General features: G+C 39.9%; 1 protein-coding gene and 1 pseudogene across 1 annotated transcript in view; both read left to right on the forward strand.

The window, feature by feature from the left end:
- Positions 1-22,265, forward strand: part of LOC147582945 (GTPase IMAP family member 7-like) — a 252,532-nt gene that overhangs the window by 9,944 nt on the left and 220,323 nt on the right. The gene's annotated exons all lie outside the window — the stretch shown is intronic.
- LOC147582947 (GTPase IMAP family member 4 pseudogene) lies at positions 7,466-8,486 on the forward strand (annotated as a pseudogene).

The following is a 22,265-nucleotide window of genomic DNA, read 5'->3' on the forward strand; positions in this document are numbered from 1 at the left end:
GATGTATAGACCCTGTAATTATGATATATTGTCCTTCTTCATGTCTTGTTACAGCCTTTAGATTAATATCTAGTTCGTGTGATATAAGTATGGCTACCCCAGCTTTCTTTTGACTTCCAGTAGTATGATAGATGGTTCTCCATCCCCTCACTTTCAATCTGAGAGTGCCCTCAGGTCTAAAATGGACCTCTTGTAGACAGCATATAGATGGATCTTGGGGTTTTTTTAATCCATTCTGATATGTTATGTGTTTGATTGGGGCATTTAGTCCATTTACCTTCAGAGTGATTATTGAAAGATATGGATTTAGTGTCATTGTGTTACCTGTAGGTTTCATGCTTGTGGTGATGTCTCTGGTCCTTTGTAGTCTTTGCAGCATTCCACTCACAGAGTCCCCGTAAGGATCTCTTGCAGAACTTGTTTAGTGTTCATGAATTCCTTCAGGTTTTGTTTGTCTGGAAAAGCCTTTATCTTTCCTTCTATCCTGAATGACAGCTTTGCTGGATAAAGGATTCTTGGCTGCATATTTTTCCTATTCAACACATTGAATATTTCCTGCCACTCCCTTCTTGCCTGCCAAGTTTCAGTGGATAGGTCTGCTACTACCCTTATGTGTCTACTCTTGTAGGTTAAGGCCCGTTTGTCCCTGGATGCTTTCAGAATTTTCTCCTTATCTTTGGATTTTTCCAGTTTCACTATGATATTCTGTGGAGATCTCTTCTTGTTAAATCTGAAAGGAGTTCTCTTTGTCTCCTGGATTTGGATGTCCATTTCCTTCCCCAGATAAGGGAAGTTCACAGCTATAATTTGTTCAAGTAAACCTTCTTCCCTTTTCTCTCTCTCTTCTCTTCTTGTTCTTCTGGAACTCTTATGATATGGATATTATTATGTTTCATTGAATCTCCTCGTTCTCTATTTCTCCCCTCAGGGTCTAGTATGTTCTTATCTCTCTTTTTCTTGGCTTCCTCATTTCCCATAATTTTATCTTCTATTTCACTTCATCTACCCTTTGTCTCCTTCATCCTTGCTGTCACTGCATCTAGTTTATTTTGCACCTCATTTACAGCATTTCTTAATTTGTTGTGACTATTTCTTAGTTTCTTGATCTCTGTGGCAGTAGATTCTCCTCTGTCTTCTATGCTTCTTTCAAGCCCAGTAATACTATTATTCTAAATTCTTGCTCAATTATATTGCTTATATCTGTTTTGAGCAATTCTCTAGCTGTCATTTCCTCCTGGAGTTTCTTTTGAGGAGAATTCTTCCGTTTCATCATTTTGCCTAGTTTTCTGTCCCTTATGTGTTTTAATAGCTTCTTATGGGTCTTGCTCCTGTGAGAACTATAATATTAAAACAGGGGGTCATAATGTTGTCCAGGGCCTGGCCCTTCAAGAGGTATTTTTGGCGTGTGTTTTGTGCTCTTTGTTGTTGAGACTCTGATTACTTTATCTCCCTATTCCTAGTGGTGGTTTGGACCTTCCACCAGGAGTGCTTTGATTTGTTTTTTGAAGTATCCCTGGAAAAAAAATTTATTAATGGGGGTGGTGGTGGTGTAAGAGGCCTTATCCCATACAAAGAGAGAAATGACAGGGGCAGGGAAAAGGAAAAGAAAAAAAAATTGACTAGAGATCAGAGAAACTTTATGGCTTAGTCCATAGAGAGAGAGAGAGAGAGAGAGAGAGAGAGAGAGGAAAATAAAGGAGATACAGAAGAGGCATAAAGAGAATAGATTAAAAATGTCTGCTTAAACAAACCAACAACCAGAATAACCAGCATAGAGAAGGGAAGAAATAAGAGGAAGAAGAAGAAAGATGAAAGATGAAAGAAGAAGAAGAAGAAGAAGAAGAAGAAGAAGAAGAAGAAGAAATATATATGTATATATACATAAAATAAAAATTGACCAAGAATCAAATCAGAAAATGAAAAACTACTGGACCAATATCTGATGGTGCCTTGTAACCAGTGCCTGTGCTGGTCTGGAGGAGGGACTGTCTGGTTCAGTCAGTGTTGAGTCTTGCTCTGTTAGACACACAGTTACCAGGTGCAGAGGGGCATGCTTTGGTGTGAGCAGGTCCACCTCCACTGTGGATCCATTGTCTGTTCCCTGAAGCCCCACCTTGTTGGTGATGGGGAGTAAAATGGTGACACCCCAGTCTCTCCTCCCCAGACCAGGCATCCTAGACCACTCTGTTCAGGTCGTCTTCACAATGCCAAAGGAGCACGAGTGGGCAGTCTGTTCTGCTCCAGGATCCTTGGTCTCCCAGGCAGTTGGCTGGGATTCAAACCCCAATGTCTTAAAGGATCCTGCTCCACGTGCCCCAGTTCTGGCACACTGTCACTCCAGGGTATGGTCACAAAGGGCCTCTGGGTGGCGGGGGGTCCTGCAGTGTCCTTTGTCCTTGGAATGGCTATTTGCCTTCTTCCCACAGCACTCAAGGGAGGGGATTGCTCTCTCCACCTGTGCCTGGGAGCTGGCTACAGAGCTTGGGCTGGCTCCCCTCCTCCCCAGGTACACAAAGAAGCCAGAGAAAGCCCTGCAGTTAAAAATTGGTTCTTTCTCCATTTTTTCTGTTCCCCAACCCATGTTTTTTCTCTTGTCCAAATACAACCTTCCACTTCTGCAACCTCTCTTTCGCTTTCTTTTGTCTTTCTGCAGAAGGGGATCCCTCCCCTCCGTTCCTACGCTGTCTGTTTTTTATCTCTCCCAGTTTGAAATCATGCATCTATGGCCCATCACATTGTCCCCATGGGCCCCTGGAGATGTTTCTGTCACTCTGTAGCCTGGATTCCTGGAATTTCAAGCCTTCTCGCCTCAATACTTCTGTGTTTGAGGGACGAGGGAACTTCAGATTCCCTTACTTCTCTGCCATGTTAACTCCTTCTGAAAATTTTTTCAAGTGTTTATTTATTTGTGTGAGAGAGAGAGAGCATGAGCAGGGGTGGGGCAGAGAGAGAGAGAGACACAGAATCTGAAGCAGTCTCCAGGCTCCAAACTGTCAGCACACAGCCCAACGTGGGGCTCAAATCCATGGACCTCGAGATCATGACCTGAGCTGAAGTCAGATGCTCAGCTGACTGAGTCACCCAGGCGCCCCACCCTTCAGTGAAATTGAGAGTGTGATTATTACACTAGATGATTTGAGTACATGAATGTGACCAATAGTGATTGGAAAGGTTTTTTGTTTAAGGCAGAACCTGTGTAAGGTTTCCTTCAGGTGGCACGGATGGAGCCAGTTTGAAGGGCCGATGGGAGGAAAGAATAAGTGTCTTCTCTCCCTGTCCTTGTGACATCCCTCTTATTTAATCACATAGTTGCACACAGGAGGACTTTGATGGAGAGGAGATTCCAGTAGAGAAGAACCCCAAGATCTTACCGATCCTAATTCCTGTAACTGAGGTGTGTGTTTCCTATGAGTGTAGCACTGGGAATCCAGGTGACAGGCACTTTGCCTGTGCAGAGAACTGACAGGAAGTTCCCACATCCCACCAGGGAGGGACATTTATGTGTAAATCACAGAGAATCTAGAGATTCAGAGAGGTGGAGTAGGGCCTCCAATATCTCAGGTGGGTCAGGGTCCCTCTGGGCCCTGGGCCTTACTTATTCAAGGTCAATCAGACCCAAGACTTGACCAGCTAAAAATCTGTGCCAAGGAGTGTCCACATCCCTGTGTCCGAGGAGAGGACAGGCGGTCAAGAGCACAGCAGCAAATGGATAAGATCTTTACATCTGTGTGGGTGACTTTGCCGGTAAGCTTGTGGCATGGCTGGGCCTAAATTTCTGAGTACACTTGGAGACAACAACTTGACCTTTTAAGAGAGAATTTCATTTTGACAGTATCAATCTGGTAAATAGGGTGAGTGACCAAAGCATGCTACTGTTTGGAAGCAAAAAGAAGCTCCACATTAGAGACTTGTCTTCCATTGTCGCCTTTAACTCTGAAGACGACTCTGCTGAGGGAGTTTCAGAGACGTTGTGAGTGATGAGCCCTGAAGATGCATATTCCAGAGGCAGCGATCATTTGCCAAAGTGCTGTGCACATAGTCCATGAACAACACACAGAGTGCATTTGTAATCATTTGTGAATGTGGATGTGAGGTTGCATAATTTCTGGTATGTTTTTAAAACAGTGGTCTATCTATGTTTATTTTATTTTATTTATTTATTCTTGGCCTCGTCTATGTTTATGGACAAAAATACAAAATGGAATATCTGAGGCAATTGTTCTGAAGTTCTTTCTTCCTGTTAAGAAGTATCTTGGTTATCTGAAATTCTTCCTAAGTTGGACTGCATTCTCTGGGGTTTGGGGTCAACAATTACCATGTTGCAGAAGGTGGCATTGATGGTAAGAAAACCTTCTTCTTAAGGACCTGAAGCTCTGAATCTAGGTCTGGCCACTCAAATGTTCACATCAGGAACAGTTTGCTGTGCATATTGTGCAGAGCACATAAATGGTGCCTAAGGGACAGGGACAGGTAAGCGGTGCATGAAGAACTTTTGTGGCTGATGGATACATTCGCTATCTTGCTTGTTATGATGGTTTCACTGGTGTATACATACTTTAATTATGTCGAAAATGTTTGTATTTTCTATTTTAAATTGGACTGTCTTTGTATTAATGAATTTTCAGGGTTCTTGACACATTCTATTCTTTGCCAGATCTTTATCAAGTATATACACAAGTTCTTTCTTTATCTGATATGTGACTCACAAACATTTTATCCCAATTCGTAGATTGCTCTCTCTGCCCCTTCCTGCTCACACTCTCCATCTCTCCCTCTCTCTCTCTCTCTCAAAATAAATGACTAATTTTGAAAAATCATGTAAATCTACCACAACTGATCATCCTAATTGCATCCAATTGTACCAAAATGCTGCAGGCTTCCACTGCAGGGCTGGGTAGGGGGCATGGACCTTGCACCTCAGCCTTGTGTGCTGTGAGGTGCTTCCAACCCTATGTCACCGGAAGACAAAAACAGAAGGAGATGCAGCAGGAAATAGTTGTGGTGAAGACAAGAAAGAAGTGTGGCTGTGCACTGGTAAATTGACAACAACCGTGCTTGTTCTTGTGAGAAGGTTCTGGGAACCGGGCCAACGTCGATTGTAGACTACAGACTTCCTGGGGACTGAGCTGTGAGGTGCATAGGAATCATCCTTTCTTCTCTTTACTATGTCATTTCTAATAAAGTGTTACAGATATTTTTAAATTCATGAGAGGGAGGACATGGGTTGAAAAAAGGTGTCAAATTATAAAACAGAGACAAGAAATGCATAAAGAAGCAGACATTGTCAAAAGGCAAACTGCAAAACCTTTGAGGCTTTGAGCTCCCAAAGATGCAGAAATAGACTCAATCTGTGGATGAGAAAAGATACAAATTCATATCGTAACGGGGCACGGACACAGGTAGGATGAGAGCTTGTAGCCAGTTTTAGATGATTGTAAATCATGTTGGGGCACCCGGGTGGCTCAGTGAGTTAGACGTCTTGATTTTAAATTTAAACTCTTGATTTTGGCCCAGGTGATGATCTGATGGGTTGTGAGTTCAAGCCCTGTGTTGGGCTCTGCACTGACAGCATGGAGACTGTTTGAGATTCTTTCTCTCCCTCTCTCTGCCCCTTCCTGCTCATGCTCTCCCTCTCTCTGTGTCAAAATAAATAAATAAACTTTAAAAAAATCATGTAAATCTACCATGATGGATTATCCTAAATGCATCCAGTTGTACTAAAATGCTGCAATTTTTCAGCTTTATTGAATTTTAATTTACATAAAATAAAATTCATCTCCTTTAAGTAGATTTAATCATCAATTGAAAAATACATCCAGCAAGTCTTGCTATTTCCCACTAGCCTATATATGTGCATGTTGTCATAACATATATTCATTTTAGTTTATCTTTTATCTTTTGATCCCTTCCCAGGTTTCACCAATCCCCTCAACCTGGGAACCATCAGCCTGTTCTCTGTAACTGTGAGCTTGTCTTGTTTTTTATTTTTTAGATTCCATATATAAGGGAAATGGTAGAGTACTTGTTTTTCTCTGTCTGACTTATTTCACTGGGCATAATTCCCTTGACATCCATCCATGCTGTTGCAACTGGCAAGATTTGGGGTTTTTTTAATGGATGACTAATATCCAATTGTGTATATATGACATGATTTCTCGGTCCATTTATCCATCAGTGGACACTTAGATTGTTTCCATATCCTGGCTATCGTAGATAATGCTGCAATAAACATGGGAATGCAGATAACTTTTCCAGTTAGTGTTTTTTCCTTGGGATAAATACCCAGAAATGGCATTACTGAATCATATGATCATTTTTTTAAAAAAGTTTTTAATAAAATTTTTAATACTTATTTACTTTTGAGTCAGAGAGAGACAGAGCTAGAGCAGGGGTTTGGTAGAGAAAGAGAGAGACACAGAATCCCAAGCAGGCACCAGGCTCTGAGATGTCAGCACAGAACCTGATTTGGTGCTCGAACTCATGAATTGTGATATCATGACCTGAGGCGAAGTTGGATGCTCAACTGACTGAACCACGCAGAAGCCCCTCATTTTTTTTTAGAGAGAGATAGAAAGGGAGAGGGACAGAGGGAGAGAGATTAAGAGAGAGAGGGAGAGAGAGAGAATCTTAAGCAGACTCCATGCTCAGCGCGTAGTCTATGTGGGACTCAATCGCACGACTCTGGGATCATGACCAGAGCGAATATCAAGAGTCCAACACTCAATCAATTGAGCCACCCAGGTGCTCTTTTTCTTTCATTTTTTTTAGTATCAAGGGATTTTATAATAACTTTGGAGAAATGTCAGTAATTTATGACTATAATTCTGTAATGTCTTATTTTAGAATATAAAAACTTCACTGGATTCTAAGCTAAGCTTTTAAACTTTAAAGTTAACTTATATTGTTCTCTCTCATGTCACAACCCCTGACATGATGGTTGCACACACGAAATAGAAAAAGACACTTGGTCTTTCCACACAGGCATCCCTTTTGTACCCTACAAAGATGAGTTGGCTTGTGTAACCTGCCTAACTGACTTCTTAATGGGGGAAGCAAAGTTCCATTCTGAATATAAATGGGGAGGGAGTCTTCCACTGAGATGCCCCAAAGACAGATTTTGTGTTACTTGCTGCATTGCTCTTATGAGGAATAGCTACCAGCAGCAGCAGCTCAGAATTCTCTTTGTAAACTACAATATTTTGTTTACCCTTCTGTAGGCTGCTTAGCTACAAAAAGTAAGAGTAAGAAGCTCCAGGAAATCCTGGAAAGTACTTGGGCATTTCCCAAGTATTGCAAGAGAACTTCAGGGTTTCTATAGACTTTGAATAGGCTTCTCTAGAAGGGCCTTCTATAGAGTTCTGGGAGTGCAGCAGTCACTCATGGGAGGGAACCTTGGGGCACCAGAGGAGGGGTGTGTGTGAGGGGAAATGGGGACCCTATAGGGAAGCAGCTGGATTACCTCCTAATGCTGTGGATTTTGTTTCCTGATATCCCAGGGCTTAGAAACCAAGATGGCAGAGATTCACAGTTGAGACTTCTCTTAGTGGGTAAGGCCAGAGCAGGGAAAAGTGCCATGGGCAACAGCACCCTTGGAGAGAAAGTATTTCCTTCTAGCATTGCCACAACATCTGCCACCAAGACCTGTAAGAAAGGGAGCAGCAGGTGGCAGGTAAGAGAAACTGTGTCGTGGATACACCAGGCATTTTTGACACTGAGGCACAGGATGCTGACACCTGCAAGAGTTTACTCGCTACATCTTCCTGACCTCCCCAGGACCTCACACCCTGCCCCTGATGGGACAGCTGGCCCCGTACATGCAGGAAGAGCACAAGGCCATGGAAAAGATTCAGTAAATATTTGGACTCAGAGCTGGGAGATACATAATTCTCTTTTTCACCTGGAAAGATGACTTGGATGGCATCAATTTCCATGATTACTTAGAGGAAGCACCCGAAGGCATCCAAGAGCTGGAGGGATAGTTCCGTGATCACTACTGCGTGTGCAAGAATGGTGCAACAGAAGCTGAGCAGGAGGCCGAGAGAAGCCAACTGCTGGCCCTGGTCTAGCGCATTGTGGCCTAGAATGAAGGACGATGCTACACTAAGAAGATGTACCAAAAGGCCAAAGAGGAGATTCAGAAACAAATCCAAGAGATGAAAGAATTTTATGGAGCACAGCTAGAGAGACAGAGAGTGCAGGTAAGAGAGGAGTTTGAAGAAAAAATCAGGAAGCTGGAGGATAAACTGGAGCGGCAGAAATGAAAAGAACAAATGGAGAGAGAATGGCAGGGAAAGAGGCTTTCTATGCCCTAAAGCAGCAGAACGCCAGATATGAAGGCGAGACTCATTGCAGGAAGCTTGAATTGATCATGGAAGCACTGCAGATAGTTTTTCCTGTTTTCTCTCACCTGTTTATGTAAGATTTACCTGAATGAAAAGATCTCCCTATTTCCTGCATATTTCCCGCTGGCCCTGCCCACTGTCTGCCACCCCCCCCCCCCACCCAGCCCCCGCACCCCTGAACTCATTCACCAACCTTGGAGCACTCTCGCTTCTGTCTCTCAGACTCTCAGGACTAAGGGGTATAATCAGATTCACTGTTGGAGATTGGTAGATGTTTGATTGACTTAAGAGGGGAGGGACGAATTCTCAATTAGTGGAACTCCAGAGTAGAAGGTATAAAGGTGACCCCAAACTTTGTCTATTTATCCCGAGAAAAATCTAGTTTCTTTCTCAATTGGTGGATCTTCTCCCTCTGTTGCTTCTACTCTCTTATTTTTCCTTTAGGACACAGTGATCACCTTCCCCCTATGATTTGTTAGAAAGATTTTTTCTTCGTGTTGGGTAATCTATCGGTGGAGATGTTTATAGAATTCTTTCCAGATGAATGGAAATTTATGTAGTAAGAGTTTTCCAGAAGGATTCAAATTGTTCCTTATCAGCTGCCTACTGAAGGACAAAGAGTTGTTTAGAAAATAGACCTCTCAGAACTCAACTAAGTGAAATGCCAGCAAGAGCAGTTGAAAGACGGAGATTCAGCACAGAAGAGAACAACTGTTTGCTGTATTCAGATGTATGTATAGCAACTCTTTGACTGACCTCAATGCAATATATTTGCTGAATAACCAGTTCTCTTCTTTTCATGTGAAACTAACTGTTGCCACTTCACCTCCATCACCTCAGACCTTCATTACTTACACCCCCTCCCAGTTGAATTGTTTGCTTGTTATTAAAATAAAAATTTCCTCTTCTCTCATATTTCTATAAAATTGGAGTCCACTCTTTCTTGGAAAATACCTTTGCTATTTTTTATTACTTAATTTAAAATTAGTTAATTATTTATTTTGAGAGAAAAAGAGAGAGAGCATGAACAGGGGAGAGACAGAGAGAGAAAGAATTCCAAGCAGACTCCACACATCAGTGCAGAACCCGATACAGGGCTCAATCCTATGAACTGTGAGATCATGACCTGAGCCGAAACCAAGAGTCAGATGCTCAATGGACTGAGCCACTCAGGTGACCCCCTTTGTTATTTCTTCTAAGAACACTGAATTTTACTTTTTGGAAAAAGTTCAAGATGATTTTGGAGCTAGTTTTGGTTTACTCTCAGCACATCTCTCCTCCTTTTCCTTGGAAATTCCCAGCCACATACTCAACCCCTCTGCCAGTTAAACACTACCTTTTCCTTGGATTCATTAATTATTCCCTGATAGATATTATGTGTAACCAAGGCTTCAGAGACCTTTCTGGTTTTCCTGGAGCAAAAATTGTCTTTAATATATGTATAACAATAAGGGGTGTCTCTACCCCTTTTCTACTTTTCTCCTGGGTACTTCTCACATTATCCATTCTAAGGTTTCCCAAAGTACATTTCCATGTTCTACCAATAAATCCTGGTGTAGACTGAACTTTTAATTAATCTCAAGCATTAGAGAAGCACAACACAAAGAAGCTCACAATCCTTTTGGAAATAGTCACTTAAGAGAAGGGGCCAAGATGGCAGAGTTTTGGAAGTTTTCTGCTTCTCTCATCCCTGAATTTCAGGTAGATCAGCACCAAAGCATTTTTAACACCTAGGAAAAGTATCTGAGGATTAACACAACAATCTTCATAACTTGAGCCACAGAACTTCACAGGTATGCAGCATGGAGAGGTGAACTGGTGGAGAGAGAAGGTTCAGTTGTTAGGGAACTATTTTTGCTTGTGGAAAGAGGATTGAGACAGCGGGGAGAGTACATGAAAAAATTTTCCCTGAAAGCAGCTGGAGAGAAAGAGAAAGAGTGGAAACACACATAAGGGACTGAACAAGAAAGAGAGAAAAGAGAAAGAAGAAAGTTCATTGCCACTCTATAAACAGGGGAGCACAGAGTTGGAAATTATACAGCTCAATGCCTGGTGGTGTTCTGGTGGGAAGGCAAATCCCCAGGAATAGACAGCAAAGTCCAAGGGTGGGGGTCTCTGGCCACATGGGGAGTGGTGGTTCCCCAGTTAAGAGGACATTTGGTTTAGGTTATGCAGCTTCCCCACAGGCAAAGGTCCCAGCAGACCCTAGAGAACAGCCATTTGTTGGTGTTGAGCAAGGGTGTTAGGAGGCAGTGAAACCTGATGCCAGATGTGTGGTGTGATTTACCATAATCTCTTAGATGCTGCTGCTACAAGATTGCGTGAATTTTTTCTGGGAATGTTGGCACCTGGCCATAGTCTCTGGGCGTCAGCAGCAACATGGTCATGCGAATTTTCCTGGGGGCAAGGGTGGCCAGCACCCAAGCAAGTCTTGGCAAGACACTCCCTGAGGGGGTCAGAGTGGGTCCAAGCCACAGGGCCCTCAGAAATGAGGGGTTTGGAATCACAGCCTCATCTGAGATAAAATTCAGAAGGGAGGTACCACCTGGCAGGCTGATGACTTGGTTCTGGATAGTGTAGAGGCAGGGAGTGGACAGAAGCCAGGGACAAAGGAGGGGTGCATGATTGCCAGTCAGTGAGAGCACAGAGTTCCGATGCTACAGACTGGGTAGGTAGGTGATACCATTTACACCTCTCCCACCCATGTGCATTCATGGATACAGGCGCCACAGTGATCTACCCCAGTAATCTAAGCAGTGCCATCTAGTGTAAACGGAGCCGTCACACCAAGCCCTATCCAACTGTGCCAACCAAGCTCTAGAGGAACATGAGTCTCTCCATCACCTTAATTTACAGACTATAGGTTTCTCCATAGTTTGACTTCTAGTGGAAACTGGATATAATTTCATTCATATTTCATTCTGTTCACTAGTCCATCCATTCATTCTTTTTTCTTCTTCTTTTCTTATACTTGAATATAGAAAGAGAAAAAATTTATTTTTATTTTCTGATTTTATAAAAAATATTTTTCTTTAAATTATATCTACTGTATTTTTTTACTTTCTTGTAAAATTTTTTATTCCATTTTACTTTCAGCATTTCACTCTATTCTATTTTATTGTATTCGTTTTTTTAATTATCAAACATTTTCTTTTTATTCCCTTTTCCCCCCTTTCTTTCCCTTTTTTCTCTATTCTATCGAGTTTCTTTCAACAACCAGACCAGAACACACCTAGGACTAGCATCTTTTATTTCATTTTTTTTTGTGTTGTTTTAAATTTTTAACTTTTAATCTTTATTTTTTTATTATTTCTTTTTCATCCAAAATGAAGAAATAAAGGAATTCACTCCAAAAGAAAGAACAGGAGGAAATGCTTCAGACAAATAAGCAAAATGTTTCCACCAGAATTTAGAGTCTGGATAATATAAATATTATCTGGGATTGAAAAAGCATACAATCCCTTTCCATGGAGATTAAAAAAAAAAAAAGTAAAATTTGTCAGCACAAAATTAAAAATGCTAGAACTGAAATGCAATCTCAAATGGATGCCAAGGTGGCAAGGATGGATGAAGCAGAGCAGCGAATTAATGATGCAGAGAACAAACCTATGGAGAATAATGATTCAGGAAAAAAAGAGGGAACCTAAGGCAAAAGAGCATGATATAAGATTTAGAGAACTCAGTGACTCATTAAAAAGGAATCGCATCTGAATAATAGGGGTCCCAGGAAATGGAGATAAAACAGAGAAGAAAGTTTATGTAAGGAAATGATAGCAGAAAACTTTTCTACCCTGAGGAAAGACACAGACATCAAAATCCAGGAAACACAGAGAACTCCCATTAGATTCAACAAAAACCAACTATCAACAAGTCGCTTCATAGTCAATTTCACAAAATAAACAGACAAGAAAAGAATTATGAAAGCAGTAAGGGAAAAAGTCCTTAACCTACAAGGGAAGCCAGATCAGGTTCTCAGCAGATCTATCAGAAATTGGCAGGCCAGAAAGGATGGCACGATATACTCAAAGTGCTGAATTGGAAAAATATGCAGCTGAAAATTCGTTATCCAGCAAGGTTGTCATTCAAATTAGAAGGAGAGATAAAGAGTTTCCCAGACAAAGGAAAACTAAAGAAGTTTGTGACCAATAACCAGCCTAGAAAAAAAATTTTGAGGAGGACTCTCTCAGGGAAGAAAAGATGAACCAAGACAAAAAAAGACCAAAAGCAATAAAGACTAGAAAGGACCATAGAAATCCACCAGAGACTCAAACTCTACAGGCAACACAATGGTAATAAATTCATATCTTTCAGTACTCACTCTAAATGTCGATGGACTAAATGCTGCAATCAAAAGACATTGGGTAACAGAATCGGTAAGAAAACAAGATCCATCTGTTGGCTGTTTACAAGAGACCCATTTTAGACTGAAAGACACTTTCAGATTGAAAGTAAAGGGATGAAGAAATCATGCTAATGGTCGCCAAAAGAAAGTCAGAGTAGCCATACTTAGACAATTTAGATTTTAAAATAAAGACTATAACAAGAGATAAGGAAAGGCATTATATTTTAATTAAGGGGTCTATCCACCAAGAAGACCTAACAATTGTAAACGTTTATGACCCAACATGTAAGAACCTAAATATATAAATCAATAAATCACAAACATAAACTCATTGACAATAATACCATAATAGTAGGGGACTTCAACACCCCACTTACAACAATGGACAGATCATTTAAGTAGAAAATTAACAAGGAAACAATGGCTTTGGATGACCCATTGGACCAGATACACTTAACAAATATATTCAGAACATTTCATCATAAAGCAGCATTCTTCTCAAGTGCACATGGAACAATCTCCAGAATAAATCACATAGTGGGACACAGCAAGTACAAAAATATCAAGATCATATCACATATGATCACATATTTTCAGACCACAGCACTATGAAACTCAAAATCAACCACAAGGAAAAATTTGGAAAGACAACACATAGTTGGAGAGTAAAGAACATCCTACTAAAGAATGAATGGGATAACCAAGAAGTTAAAGAGAAAAATTAAAAAGTACATGGAAGCCAATGAAAATGATAACACTGCAGCCCAGATCCCCTGGGGTGCAACAAAGGCAATCATAAGGGGAGAATATAGCAATCCAGGCCTTCTTAATGAAGGAAGAAAGGTCTCAGAAACACAACCTAACCTTACACCATAAAATACCCAGGAATAAACCTAACCAAAGAGGTAAAAATCTATACACAGAAAGCTTATGAAAGACATTGAAGAAGACACACAAAAAAAGAAAAATATTGCATGCTCATGGATTGGAAGAACAAATATTATTAAAATGTCGATACTACCCAAAGCAATCTACATATCCAATGCAATCTCTATCAAAATAACACCAGAATTCTTCACAGAGCTTATAATATTATATATAACATTAAACAGAGCTAGAACAAACAATCCTAAAATTTTATGGAACCAGAAAAGACCTCGAGTAGCCAAAACAATCCTGAAAAAGAAAACCAAAGCTGGAGACATCACTACTGCAGCCTTCAAGATGTATTGCAAAGCATTGATCACCATGACAGTATGGTACTGGCACAGAAACAGACCCTTATATCAGTGGAACAGAATAGAGGACCCAGAAATGGACCCATAAACATATGGCCAACTAGAATATGGCAGAAAAGAATATCCAATGGAATAAAGATAGTCTCTTCAGCAAACAGTGTTCGGAAAACTGGACATGCAGAAGAATGAATCTGGACCTCTTTCTTTCTTTCTTTCTTTCTTTCTTTCTTTCTTTCTTTTTAAATTTTTTTAATGTTTATTTATTTTTGACAGAGAGAGACAGAGAGCATGAGCAGGGAGGGGCAGAGAGAGAGGGAGACACAGAATCTGAAACAGGCTCCAGGCTCTGAGCTGTCAGCACAGAGCCCGACACGGGACTCAAACTCACAGACCGCTAGATCATGACCTGAGCCGAAGTAGGACACTCAACCGACTGAGCCACCCAGTTGCCCCTCATCTGGACCACTTTCTTATACCATACACAAAATAAACTCAAAATGGATGAAAGACCTAAACATAAGACAGGAAGCCATCAAAATCCTAGAGGAGAAAGCAGGAAAAACCTCTTTGATCCTGGTCACAGGAACTTCCTACTCAACATGTCTCAGCAAAACTAAAAGGCAATTGATGGAATGGGAGAAGATATTTGCAAATGACATCTCAAATAAAGGGTTAGGTTCCAAAATCTATAAAGAACTTATCAAACTCAACACCCCAAAAAAACAAATAATCCAGTGAAGAAATGGGCAAAAGACATGACTAGACGCTTTTCAAAAAACACGTCCAGATAGCTAACAGACACATGAAAAAATGCTGAACATCACTCATCATCAGGGAAATACAAATCAAAATCACAATGAGATACCACCTCACACTGGTCACACTGGCTAAAATTAACAACTCAGGCAATGACAGATGTTGGCGAGGATGTGGAGAAAGGGGAACACTTTGGCACTGCTGGTGGGAATGCAAACTGGTGCAGCCACTCTGGAAAACAGTATGGAGGTTCCTCAAAATACTAAAAATGAACTCAATAAAAATTAAAAATATGACTTATAATGAAAGGATTAATAGTAGAAACAGAAAAACTGATGACTCATTTGTTGGAATTATCATTTAAGGACTTTACAATAACAATTATAAATGTGTTAACGATTTATATAAAAATAAATATAATGGGTTAAGGATCTCAGGAGAGAAATATAATCTGTAAAACAGAATTAAATCTGGAACTAGAAAATAAAGTATCTAAAATTTAAAAAAGAACATCTTAAATGCATGGACCTACAAGCATATGGGACATTGATGAAAGGATCTGAAAACTTGAAGACAGGTTAAGAGAAATTATTGAAACTGAAGCACAAAAAGTAAAGAAAATATTGAAAAAAAAAACAAATGAATGTGGCACTCATGGTCAGTGGAATAATAATAAGCACTCTAGTATTCTCAATTCGAACCCAAGAAGGAAGAAAATATTGAAAAAAAACCCCAAATGAATGTAGTGCTCATGTCAATGGACTAATAATAACTACTCTCATATATTCAGTTTGAACCCAAGAATAGAAGAATGAAAACTTGAGTGCATAATGAGCACAAATTAAAAAAAAACTGATGAAAAACCTTAACTTTGAAATCCAAAAATCATGATCAACCTTAAGGAGGAAATACAAAGAGAGACAACTCAGGCACTTTATAGTAAAACTACTGAAAAACCAAAGAAAACAAAAAATTTTTAATCAACCAGAGGAGGGGAAAAGACATATATAGGGGACCAATATAAGAATGACAGCTGCTTTCTTATCAGAAAGAATGTGAGCCAGAAAACATTGGAATATGTTTGAAAAGCTGAAGAGAAAGAAAAGATCAGCCTAGACTTCTTTATTCAGCAAAACTCTCTCTCAAGCATAAAGATTAAAAAAATACATTTGAAGACAATGAAAACCAGAATTTGTCTCACTAGGGCTTGCGTAAACAAAATGTTAAATAAATTCTTCAGGCCAAAACAGAATGATGCTAGAAAAAACTTGGATCAACAGGAAAGAACAAAGTTTCCTGGAAATTTAAAATATGAAGGAAATATGAAAAGGCTACTATTTTGATGATTGCTTAGTTTCTTAAAAATGAAACAGACTAAGGATGCCTGGGTGGCTCAGTTGGTTAAGCATCCAACTCTTGGTTTTGGCTCAGGTCATGATCTCACAGTTCGTGAGTTCAGCCATGAGTTGGCCTCTGTGCTGACAGCTTGGAGCTTGGAGCTTGCTTCAGATTCTGTGTCTCCCTCTCTGCCCCTCCCCCACTCACGTTCTCTCTCTCTCTCTCTCTCTCTCTCTCAAAAAATAAAATGAACATTAAAAAAAATGAAATACCCTGAGAACAGCATTGCCCATTTGTCTCCCAGGGCAGAAGGCAGGCAGAGTCCTTGATAAATACTACATATGGTGGTTCATACAATAGGAGAATGATACATGCAACACATTCCCTTCTCTCGAGTTTTAAGAGTTCATATCTATTCATCAATTCATTAACATTCATTGATTGTTTTACTTCAGGGTGGATTTTATACCATAATACTACAATGAGAGTCTAGGGACGCCTGGGTGGCTCAGTCAATTGAGCGACTGACTTTTGATTTTGGCTCAGGTCATGATCACACCATTGGTGGGCTGGAGACCCATATCCGGCTCTATGCTGACAGCTTGGAGCCTGCTTGGGATTCTCTCTCTCCCTCTCTTTCTGCCCCTCCCCTGCTTGTGCTCACTCTCCCTTTCCTCCGTTTCAAAGTACATAAATAAACAAAACAACAACAAAAGAGTACACTGAGAATTTAGAGATAAGTAAAACAAAGTCCCTTTGGAGACTGGCTTCACTCACTCAGCATAAAAACTTTGAGAATCATCCATGTGGTGTGTGTCCATAGCTTGTCCTCTTTAATTGCTGACTAGGATTCCATCTTACGGATGCACCACAGTTTATCACTTCTTTTTTATTTAGTCTTACGCCCATAATTGACTGCTCTTATCTTATTGCATTGGCTAAGATGTCTATCACGATGTTGAATAGTAAAGAATGGACATGGCTTGCTTTGTTCCTAAATATATCTTCAGTGATTCCCAGTTAAGTAAGTGAGATATTGGATTACAGTAGTATACAATTTGTATTTGTGTGTGTGTATAAATATTTTAAACAAGTATTCTCCACTTTTTATAAAAGTTTTTAAAATTTATTTTGAGAAAGAGAGAGAGGAAGAGCGAGCCTGTGTGAGCAGGGGAGTGGCAGAGAGAGGAAGACAGAGTCCCAAGCAGGCTCCACACTGTCCCAAAGAGTCAGATGCGCTGCTCAATCCCAAGAACTGTGAGATCATGACCTGAGCCGAAATTGAGTCAGACATGTAACCAACTGACCCACCCAGGTGCCCCTGTCTACTCTTTTCTTGAGTGAATAGCTATTATATTATTTATCATGAATAGCTGTTAAATTTTGTCAAAGGCTTTCACAAGTCATCTATGGAAATAACCTTATGATTATTTTTCCTTAAGTCTATTGATAAGTCAATGACATTAATAGATTTTCCAATAATGAATCAATTTTTCATTTATGTTTAAGAATGTGGTGTTGGAGTCTATTTGCTAGTATTTTATTTGGTATTTTTGTTTTGATACTCATGAGAAATATTGGTTTATAGTTTCATCTTTTTGTATGGTCTTTATCAAGCTTAGGTATCAATGCTATATTTCTTTTGAAAGAGCAGTTAGGGAAATTTCCGTTCATTTCCAATGTTCTGCAACAATTTAAAGAGCACTGGGACATCTGGATGTTGAAGGTTCAGAAGAATTCCCATGCAAAACCATCTGGCCCTGGTGTTTACTTTGTGGTATGGTTCCTGAATGGCTTTCCCTATCTCTTCCATGTAAATTGGTCTATGATTTCACCTTCACCACTCTAGTGGACAGTATTGGTAATCTGTATTTCCCTAGGAAATTATCCATTTCATCTAGGTCTTCATATTTATTTGTACAGAGATCTTAAATTTTAAAAATTTCTTCTAAGGGATACGGGAGTGCTGATGCATAGGGGCACTTGTACCCCAATATTTATAGCAGCACTCTCAACAATAGCCAAATTATGGAAAAAGCCTAAATGTCCATCAACTGATGAATGGATAAAGAAATTGTGGTTTATATATACAATGGAATACTACCTGGCAATGAGAAAGAATGAAATATGGCCTTTTGTAGCAATGTGGATGGAACTGGAGAGTTTTATGCTAAGTGAAATAAGTCATACAGAGAAAGACAGATACCATATGTTTTCACTCTTAGGTGGATCCTGAGAAACTTAACAGAAACCCATGGGGGAGGGGAAGGGGGAAAAAAAGTTAGAGAGGGAGAGAGCCAAACCACAAGAGACTCTTAAAAACTGAGAATAAACTGAGGGTTGATGGGGGGTGGGAGGGAGGGGAAAGTGGGTGATGGGCTTTGAGGAGGGCACCTGTTGGGATGACCACTGGGTGTTGTATGGAAACCAATTTGACAATAAATTTCATATTAAATAAAAAAGAAAAAAATTTCTTCTAATTCAATGGCCATAACCTCTTATCATATTGAAAATTTTATTTGTGGTCCTTTCCCCTTTTCTTCTCCAAAAAAATAATTAGTAGTTTAATTTTTTTTGACAAGCCTGAATTTTAATTTGTTAATTAGGCCTAGTGTGTTTTCCTCCCTACTACATTAATTTTTGTTTTCATCTTTATTATTTCCATACTTTCCTTTGGTTTACTTCCTTTTAGTTTTCACAGGTATTTTTGGAGGTGGGAATTGAATTTATTATTTTTCATTCTTTTATTCTTATTGGAGAAGTCTTGGGTGCAATGAATTTTCTCCCCTCATTTCTTTATTTTCAAAAATGTTTATTGATTTATTTATTCATTTATTTTAAAGTTTACTTATTTATATTGAGAGAGATAGAGACAGTATGAACAGGGGAGGGGCAGAGACAGAGGGAGAATCCCAAGTAGGCTCCACTGTCAGATCGGAGCTGGTTCCAAAACTGTGACATCATCACCTAAGCTGAAACCAAGAGTACGACACTGAACCAACGGAGCCACCTAGGTGCCCCAATGTTTGTTTATTTTTGAGAGAGATAGACAGTGTAAGTGGGGGAGGTACAGAGAGAGGAGGGATCAAAACTGGGCTCTGCGCTGACAGAAGAGAGCCCTATGCAGGCCTCGAACAGTGAGATCATGACCTGAGCCAAAGTCGGACCCTCAACTGACTGAGTCACCCACGCGCCCCTCCCCTCATTTCTTTAAATGAATCCTACAGCTGTTGCTATTTAGTGTTTTCATGATCATCATCTTTAAGAAATTCTAGAGTGTCAGTTTATAATTTTTTTCCACAAAACTTTTTTCCTAAAAGTTAATTTCCAGATTACTTTACAAAAGTGATTTCTGGTTTTATTGCACGTCGTTTGCAATACTTCTACTTTATGGAACTCACTGAGGTTTGCTAATGATCAAGTTTTGTGAATGTTCTATGAGTGCCTGCAAAAAGAGTGTATTCTCTGCTATTATAGAGAAGAGAGTAAATTCTCAATATATCCATGAGATCTAATTTCTTCATTATGTTGTTTACTCTTCTAGCTCTTTACTTACTATTTTTTTTTTTTCTTATTTTTGGCTACTCGGCTTGTTTTTTGTTTGTTTTTTGTTTTTATTTTTTTAGTAATTATTTATTTTTGAGAGAGAGAGACCAAATGTGAGCAGGAGAGGGGCAGAGAGAGAGGGAGACGCAGAATCTGAAACGGACTCCAGGCTCTGAGCTGTCAGCACATAGCCCAATAAAGGGCTCAAATTCACAAGCTGTGAGACCATGACCTGAGCCAAAGTCAGATGCTTAACCAACTGAGCCACCCAGGCTCCCCTACTTGGTTTGTTTTGTACTGAGAATGGTGTATTAAAATCTATTATTAGGGCATTTTAAGTCCTATATGCTCATATTTTCTGTAACTTTTTCATCAATAAAAATAGTTCCTGTGCTCCGTGGTGTGTGCATTTTCTTAAGCATTATATCTCTGATAGACATTTGTGAGAAAGGATACTGAGATAGGGAAATTTTAATTCTATTTTTAATTCCTTTTGATATAATAGTTGCTTTTGTAGGAAAAATACTTTGAGCAAGCTTATGGAAATGAGTCCCCTAAGACTTTAAGTCAATTGTTTCTTGTGGAGCAGTGTGGAGTACATGGGAACAGCCTACATAGAAAAATTAAACATAGACTACATTTAATATAGAGAGAAAATGTAAAAACTTTAATTTTTCTAGTCTTTCCTCGGTCTTACCCATTACTTCCAGAGAAAAATCATAACGAAATGTTTCATGTTGTTTAAAGAAGTCCAGTGTGATCTGTCAAAGAGAAACTTTAGACAGAGTTCAGTCTATTTAAGTGAATTTGAGAGTCATGCCCCCCCCACCCCACCATCACATTCCTCTCCTTCAGTGGGAGAGAGATGCCTATGTAACATGGGGGTTTGTTGAGAAGGATGGGATCCCATCCTCTACCTGTTGAATGGTGTCCCCTGTTTCTCAGTGTGGCTGATTTGGCAGTGATTCTCATTCAGTCCTGGAATATCAGCTGGAGTATGTTGGGTTGCACATAAGGGAAACATCACTAAAGTGGCTTAACAAACAAAAGTTTCAAATTTTATACAAAAGTTGGTGATGTAACTCTCCAAAGAACTTGATAACTTGATTTTTGTCTCCTTACCTGCTCCACCATTTTTTGCAAGTGACTTTTGTCTCAAAGAAGCAAGATGACTGTTTCACCTCTGCCTTACAGATGGAAAGAAGATAGAAACAATAAGGAAGGCAGAGACTCCTGGGTGGTTCAGTCAGTTAAGTGCCCAACTCTTGATTTTGGCTTAGGTCATGATCTCATGGTTCCTGAAATCAAGCCCAGATTTGGGCTCTGGGCTGATAGTGCAAAGCCTGCTTGAGGTTTTCTCTCTCCCTCTTTCTCTCCCCCTCCTCTGCTCTCTCTCTCTCTCTTTCTCTCTCTCTGTCTCTATCTCTATCTCTGTCTCAAAATAAACTTAAAAGAAAGAAACAAAAAGGAAAACAGAATGTCACTTGTATTACAAAAGCAAAGCAAGCCCAGAAATCCCCAGGACTTTGGCTTCTATCTCTTGATCATGTGGTTACCACAGCTGCAAGAAACACTGTGTGATTTAGTATTTCACATGATACATCACTTTTATCAACACAACTGTAGTTTTGTTAGTAAGGAACAAAGGCCAGGTGGATAACATGCAGATGACAAGCAACATGAGCTATGTGTCATTTGGGTGAATTTTCTCTACACCTTGCTGCACAGCTACGTCATTCTCACCCTCAAGGTGAATTCCCTTGACAATCTCCCAACCAAATTTTCATACAATTCTTAATGCTTCTTCATTTCACACATTCTCTATATTTTCTGAAGCATTAGCATGCATCAGAGCCAGTGCGAAGGCTTGTTAAAGTACAAAGTTTCTGATTCAGTAAGCTCTCAGTGGAGCCTGAGAATCTGCATTCTCAGCAAACTCACAGGTGTTGTGGGTGCTGCTCGTCTGGGACTATCCCTTCAGAGTGACTGCCCCGCAGCAAATAATCCTGTGTTTGAAAGGGAAAATGTTACCAGCTGGATTCAGAATACTGAAGACTCCTTTCCAAGATTCTCAAGTGTACATGCAAAGAACTAAATCAAATAAGGCAAAATACCAGAAATTTTATCAAAAGTCTAGGACTCCCTAGTAAAGAGGAAGTAGAGACCAGAGCAGGAACTGGAGTCCAAAGTTAGAAGACTTTATTCTTCTCCCTGAATGGAACAGAGCTAGTCATACATCCTGGGACTATCTGACAACCAGATTTACTGTCTGAGAAGGTGACTCAGTTGGGACCTGCCAGAAATAATTTATTTGGTGTGCATACAGAATGGAATAAGTATCCAAAAGTGTGGGTCACGTCTGGTCCCAGCAAGCTAAAAGGGAGAAAGTACCATCTGCTTCCTGTTTTTGAAAAATAAAATATAATAGGAAAAAGTGGTCTACTGGAAGTCAGACTGTCCTAACATTCTCACATTCTGAAACAGATCAGTCACTCTGCCTTTCATGAGGAGATCATTTATGAAGGGCTCACAGCAGAGTTTCTACTTCCTGGGTGGTGGAGTTGCAGGGATTGGCATTTCCTCCTCTGAGCCAGAGAGAGAAGAGTCAACTCTTGGTGCAGTAAGTTGCTGCTTGTGGGACCCCTCTCTGTGACTTTCATAAAAATGCTAATGGGGAACCTCTGTGGCTCAGTTGGTTAAGCA

The sequence above is a fragment of the Puma concolor genome, chromosome A2 (genome assembly GCF_028749965.1).
Source record: "Puma concolor isolate L17-30 chromosome A2, mPumCon1.1.hap2, whole genome shotgun sequence".
Taxonomy (NCBI): domain Eukaryota; kingdom Metazoa; phylum Chordata; class Mammalia; order Carnivora; family Felidae; genus Puma; species Puma concolor.